This window comes from Chiloscyllium punctatum, chromosome 14 (assembly GCF_047496795.1).
Source record: "Chiloscyllium punctatum isolate Juve2018m chromosome 14, sChiPun1.3, whole genome shotgun sequence".
In the NCBI taxonomy this organism is placed as follows: domain Eukaryota; kingdom Metazoa; phylum Chordata; class Chondrichthyes; order Orectolobiformes; family Hemiscylliidae; genus Chiloscyllium; species Chiloscyllium punctatum.
The window spans coordinates 14,294,760-14,302,411 of NC_092752.1; positions in this window are offsets into that span (position 1 = coordinate 14,294,760).

Genomic DNA, 7,652 nt, shown 5'->3' on the forward strand with positions numbered 1-7,652 from the left:
AAGAAGTCATACCAAACTTGAAATGTTAACTCTCCTTCCCTCTCCTCAGGTGCCTTATCTGCTGAATTTCTCCACCATCCCTTGTGTTTCTTTCAGATTTCCAGCCTCTGCAGTATTTTGCCTTGGCTCGAGTGGTTAATATTAGCCAGGACCTCAAGAATGCCATGGGATAATTTGGTGTTCACTTGAGAGAGGGCAGTTAGAACCTCAGTTTGATGTCAAATAAAGAGCAGTACCTCTGACAGTACCTCAATCCCTTAGGATTGCATCGATGAATCAGCCTGGATGTGTCTGAAGTGGAACGTAGACCCAAAATCTGAGCAACAAATGGTCTGGAAGCTCTTCAATATTGTTGTATAGGCTTATATGACCATTTCAATTTCTAATCCACAAGATCAAGCTCAAACTTCAAATGCCAACTGTACACCTGACCAGAAGTAGAGGGTAGATGAAAATCATATTCTTCCAAGTTTCTGACCTTTAACGTTTCACTTGTCTCCAAATCAGGTAATGAAGAGGATAATTAATGTTGGTCCCAATGAGCTATTAGGAAAACAAGCATATCTCATGCTATCAGAATGCTACTTTGTTTGCCATATACAGCAAACTTTTAATTTTTAAAAAAATGAACAATAGAGAGAGCAACCCTTAGATGCACAGGTTAATGGAATTCAGGCTGAAAGGACACAAGAACACATGCCAGACTGTTCTAGACTGGAATGTCAAAGTGTTAAGCACTTGAAGGGATTGATCCCATGTGTGTACTTAGCATAATTTATTGTGTAAGATATTAAATTGCTAATTAACTTCATTAAGGAAAAAGAGCTTGAGGATAGAAGCAGTGAAAAATGAAATTTGTTTAACGGATCCAGAGTGAAAATAAGGTGAGTGACATGGCCAAGATTTGTTCACATTTGCTGCAAAACCAAAACACACATTTGAATCTGTAATTGTTATGACATATAGTGCTGGCTAATTCTGTTTTTTTATTCATGGGAAGAGGGCATTGCTGGTTAGGCCTGCATTTATTGCCCGGGGGCAGTTGAGAGTCAACCCCATTGCTGTTGGGTCTGGAGTCACATGTAGGCCAGACCATGTGAGGCTGGCAGTTTCAGTCCCTAAAGGACATTAGTGAACAAGATGGGATTTTCTGACAATCAATTCGTGGTCATCATTAAATTGTATAATTCTAGATATGTATTGAATTTAAATTCCACAATCCATCGTGGCGGGATTCAAACCTGGGTCCCCAGGACATTATCCGGGTCTCTGGGTTAAGAGTCCAGTGATAATGCCACTCAGCCATCACCTCCCCACTGATGACACCAAAATAAGCCATAAGAACCATAACAAACAGAAACAGCAGTAGGCTGTTCATTCCCTGAGCCTCTTCCGTCATTCAATAGGATCATGGCTAATCTGACATTCCTTGTGTCCACTTTCCTGCCTTTTTCCCATAACCCTTGATTAAGAATCTATCTATCTCAGCCTTAAATCTTCACAAGGACTGCCCCCACAGTTCTCTGCGGTAAGGAGTTTCAAAGACTCACAACCCTCTAAAAGAAGAAATTCCTCCTCATCACAATCTTAAATTGCCACCCCTTTATTCTGTCCTGGACTCTCCCATGAGGGAAACATCCTCTCAGCATTTACCCTGTGTACCCCTTAAGAATCATTATGGTTCAATGAGGTCACCTCTCATTCTTCTAAACTCCAGTGAGTAGAGTCCCAATATGTTTAAATTTTACTCATAAGACAATCCCTCCAAACCAGAGATTATCTTTTCTGAACTGCCTCCAATGAAACAATATCTTTCCTTAAATAAAAGGACCAAAATTGCCCACAGTACCCCACATGGCTCTCACCACCACCTTGTACATTTGCAGTCAGACTTCCCTACTCTTATAGGTAAAAACAATGACGGCAGATGCTGGAAAGCAAATACTGGATTAGTGGTGCTGGAAGAGCACAGCAGTTCAGGCAGCATCCAACGAGCAGCGAAATCAACGTTTCGGGCAAAAGCCTTTTATTCCTGATGAAGGGCTTTTGCCCGAAACGTCGATTTCGCTGCTCATTGGATGCTGCCTGAACTGCTGTGCTCTTCCAGCACCACTAATCCAGTATTCCTTACTCTTATACACCACACTCCTTGAAATTAGGCCCAAAGTTCTGGTAGCCTTCCTGATTACCTACTGCACCTATCTGTTAGCTTTCAGTATTGTGTTCAAGTACCCCCGAGTACCTTTGTGTTGCAGCTTTATGCAGTTTTTCATCCATTTAAATAATACTGTTCTCCCTTCCAAAACGTACAATGTCACATTTTCCCACATTATACTCCATTATAATCAAGTAATGCACCAACAAAATCCGACAGTGAAGCTAGCTGAGGAGAATTCGTTTCTGACTAACTCGCAACGTCTCGCCAATTGAAGTGATTTTAAAATGGCAAAAAACTCTGGTCGTGCTGTAGACTCCAGGAAGTCCCGGGATTCCACTTACTTTGACACGCCTCTGCATGTGAGGTGATCCAGTTTGCCTGGGATGGGTCAGTGAACTCCAGGAGTAACTGTCCTCCACTCTGATGGAAAGTACTTGAATAGATGCCCATGGTCAGAGAAAGGGATTCAGCTATGCAAGATTGTGTGACAATGAGAAATTCTGCATGTTAAAATTAAAGGAAAAGTACAGAGTTATTAAACAGTTGTGTATTTTATGAATTCCAATCAACCCCCTGCTCCATCCCAAAGCTTCAGAAAGCCACATTCTCAACTGACTAATTATGATAATCATTTCAAGCCTTTCCTTTCACTAGCTTATACCATCTGACACATTAATCGTTCTTTTGCTTTGATCTGATTTATTTACATGGTTCATTAATTTAAGGTGTACTTGAGTTTATCACCTCTGGAGTGCATCGTGTAGAAGAAAACCATTTGGCCCATCATTTCTGCAATAAATTAATAAAGCAACTGGAAATGAAGTCCTCCCTGATCGTATCCCCGTGTCATCAAATTTTGATCCATTGTTACTTTAAAGTAGACAATGGTCTCTCTTTCACCATAGACCCTTGACTCCTATGTTGATCAAAAATCTGCCTAGCTCAACTTTGAACAATGACCCAACCTCCACTGTGCTCCAGGGAAGAGAATTTGACAGACTAGTGACCTCCTGAGAGAGAGAAAAAAGTTCTCCTCATCTCCATCCTCAAAATAAGATGCCTAATATTTTTTAAAATGTGGAAACGTCCTCTCAGCAAGTCCCCTTAGAATCTTACTTGAATCAGAACATGGGATGTGGACATAGTTGGCAAGGCTCCCATTTAGTTGCTGATCCCAAATTACCTTTGAATTGAATGGCTTGCTGTGCCTTTTCAGAGGGTAATCAAGACAGAACTGCAGTGTAAGTGTAGGCCGGACTGGTTCAGGATGACAGGTATCATTCCCTGAGGACATTTATGAACGAGATGGGTTTTAATGACAATTGCTTTATGTTTACCATAACTGAGGCTAGCTTTCAATTCCAGATTGTATTAATTGAACGTAAAATTCACCAACTGCCAAGGAGGGATATGAACACATGTCCCCAGTACATCGGCCAGGGGCCTCTAGATCACCAGTCCAATGTCATTATCACTATCTCACCATGATTCGAATACATTATCTACTGTGTGGAAACAGGCCCTTTGGCCCAATAAGTCCACACCGATCCTCCGAAGAGTAACCCACCCAGACCCTTTTCCCTCTGACTAATGCACGTAACACTATGGGCAATTTAGCACGGCCAGTTCACCTGACCTGCACGTCTTTGGATCGTGGGAGGAAACTGGAGCACCCGAAGGAAACCCATGCAGACAATGTGCAAACTCCACACAGATAGTCACCCGAGGTGGGAAATCGAACCCAGGTCGCTGACGCTGTGAGGCAGCAGCGCTAACTACTGAGCCACCGTGCCACCCATCTACCCAAGGTAACTCCTTTATCCTGACCATCAGTCAAAACAAAACTTCTCTTAACTGTTTCTAATGCAGTTATGTCATTTGTTAGGTAAGAACACCAAAACTGTGCACCATACTGCAGATGTGGTCTCACAAAGGTCCTGCAAACCTGTGACAACTACTTTGAGACTTGATTTCCTGCACAGTAAACACGAACATTACTGTTGCCTGAATCACTTGCCATAGATGCATCCTGGCCACTCACTGCATAAAGAAGCTTTCCCTGAATCGCTGAATTAATTTCAGCGTGATTCTGGGTGAATTTATTCGTGGGCCTGGTTTTGGACTGACCCACACATCTCCATGCCCATCTACCCACAAACCCCTTCATGTTTTTGATGGTCTACAGTGAGTCACTCCAGTTTTTCCCATAGCTGGGTGTCCTTCTGTTAGTTCTTATAACCTCTCAGTTCTAATTCCCCTTTGCAAATCCTTTTTGCACCCTCTCCAGTGCCATCACACTTTCAGGCACCAGAACTCCGCACCCCACGCATACAAATTCTTTGGTTTATCTTAAGTGTCTCTCCAACCACTGCACAGCAACAACAACAAAAAGCAAGTCCTTGTCAAAGTTAAAATGAATTAACATAAATTGAATGGGAAGCACTGTAGTTCAACTTTAACCTGCCACACTGGGGTTTGATGAAGGCTGAGGGAGGGTCGAGATAAACTAGCGTTTCTGAGCGTTCAAACCAAGAACCGTGACCCCTCCAGCACCGAGACACAGCCCCACAATCGCTCACTCAGCTCTACCGTCGGCACTTTCAGCAACAGCAACTCCGTGCGGCGTCTTCTCACCATGGAGACGGTCAACATAACTTCGTCGCCTTCCCGAAAAAAAAAGACACTCAAACCAACCCATTGGATTCATTCCAGAGAGAGCCACATCTCTCCTGCAGGTGCTGTCTTCATCGCACCGCGCCTCTGAGCCTCTCTCACCCTCTTCCCAACCTCGGTCTCGCCTCGTTCAAAGATACCGCTTTCCCGATCACATCGCCCGAGCGCCGCAGAAAGAGACCATTCGGCCCATTCGTGGGTGCACCTGTTCCATTACCCAGTCTCCTGCCTTTCCCCTACGTTCTTGCACATCATTACTATCCAGGTAAGCATCCAGTGCCATCTTACAGCTCCTTTCCAGCAAGGTCCAGACACCCTGTCATTGATTTGGTTTTGGAAATCCTTTTCCTTGACATATAATCCCTAACATACCATACTGGCCCCTATACTGGTGGAAGGACATCAGCCTTCTCCATTAGCATTTCTCCCTCTGATGGGAGGCTAGATTGACACCCGAAACCAGGAAAGGTTAGACAATCTGGGTTTTCTTACCTCTGGAGTTTATAAGCGTGATGCTGACTTGACCTCCTTCCACCTATCACATTCCCAACGCCCCTTCCCCCAAGTCCCTCCTCCCTATCTTTTGTAGAGGACAAAATTCCATACAAGGACTGCCACAAATATTACATAGGACAAACAGGAAGAAAGTTAGCCACCAGGATACACGAACACCAGCTAGCCACAAAAAGACACGACACTCTCTCTCTTGTAGCCCTACACATGGATGAAAAAAACCCACCATTTCGACTGGGACAACACATCTACCCTGGGACAGGCTAAGCAAAGACATGCCAGAGAATTCCTAGAGGCCTGGCACTCCAACCACAACGCCATAAACAAACACATAGATCTAGATACCATCTATCAACCCCTCAGAAAACAAACAGGAAATGACATCACCACAAACCCCAGGAACCCCATCCAGGATAAACATATAAATAGAAAGCAGGAGACAACGGCTTTGCTTCACTTGGAGGTCACCACTGATGATGTTACCTAGTCAGGTAATGAAACGTCTGGATATCAAACCTACAGCTCAGCGAGCAAACCTACACCCTAAACCTCAACCTGAGCTACAAACTTTCACAAACCTTGCAAAAAAGTTTAGTTATGACTAGTTAGGACAGACTCCATTCTCAACTATAATACAGACTGACGCCATGGAATGACTTTGCTGTGTTTCTTTTTCGCAATCAGGATATCTAATATACACACTGTAATGTCAAAGGGCTCCTCATGATTCCAGACTAGAATCAACTGAAGTAATATAATTTTAACACACCAACAAAATATACAGATCCAAGAACAACTTGCATTCATATAGTGCCTCTAACTAGAGAAAAAGAAAGGCTGGACAACCTTCAAAGCAGTGTATGGGAAAAAGAAACAGAAGCTTAAATTGGAATGATTAGAAGAAGTGGTCATAAGCTCTTTTAAAGGTTTCAGAAAATTATCATCGCTAATGAAGAGGAATGTTGGCTCAGTGGTTAGCACTGCAGACTCACAGCCCCAGGGACCCAGGTTCAATCCCTGCCTCAGGTAACTGTCTGTGTTGCATTTGTATGTTTTCCCCGTGTCTGTGTGGGTTTGCTCCAGTTTCCTTCCACAGTCCAAAAGATGTGCAGGTCAGGTGAATTGGCCATTTTAAATTACCAAGTCTAGGGTAGGGGAATGGGTCTATGTGGGTTACTCTTTGGAGGGTCGCTGTAGACTTGTTGGGCTGAAGGGCCTGTTTCCACTCTGAAGTGAATCTAATCTAAAAAAAAAGCGTGCAACAGAGGGATGCATTGTTTGGGGGATCATGCAGCTGGAGGAGGTCGTGGTGAGATTTTAACATAAGGATGAGAAGTTAAATGTGAGGCATTGGGGGAATTAAAAGCTAATATAAGTAGGATTCATTAACAAAAACAAGAAAGCCATTTTGTGTTGTGCATACTTATAATGGCTAACAGCAGCTCTGGCCAGATTACAGCTGTGGAATGCAAATAATAAACAAAAGAGTTTGCATTTACTTTGTACCTTTTACAACCTCAGGATATCCCAAAGGGCTTCACAGCCAATTAAGTTATAATTACTTTTGAAATGTATTCACATTAGTAAAGTATTGAATGCAAAAGCAGAGATGGATTGCTGGACCACATAAGACATGAATTAAGTCACAGCTGGAGTTTTATGCACAGTTTTGGTCACCACGTTACAGGAAAGGATCTAAAGAGATTACGGAAAGGGTTTACAGGAGTGTTATCAGGTCTCGAAAGTTGCAGATATGAGGAAAGATTAGATTGGCTCGAGTTGTTTTCCATAGAATACAGGAGACTGAGGTTCAATGTCCACTTTTGCCTCTTTTTTTGCCCTTTAGACAATTGAACCTCGATTATCTGAATGAGACGGACGGGGAGTATTCTGTTCGGATAATTGATCGTTCGGATAACTGAAAACATGTTGTAATCTATGAGTGCCGGTTATTCAAACATTTCTCAGTTATTCGGCAACGCAAGCCATAATGACATTTAACCGATAACTGAATGCTGAGCTGCCTAATGCCATTTTCACGGGACCTTGAGATCTTATTTGGATAACCTGAAATTCGGATAATTGATGTTCAGATAATCGAGATTCTACTGTATATCTAAAGAAGCACTTACAGTTTTCCTTTATATTTCTGGCTAGCTCACCTCATATTTAATCTTCTCCCTCCATAATTGTGGTACACACAGCAATGGGGGGGCTTGGGTAGTCTGGATAGGCTGAGAGGAACTGTTTCCCTGAACAGAGTGATCAGTTACAGGGGGCGTAGATTTAAGATGATGGGTGGAAGGAT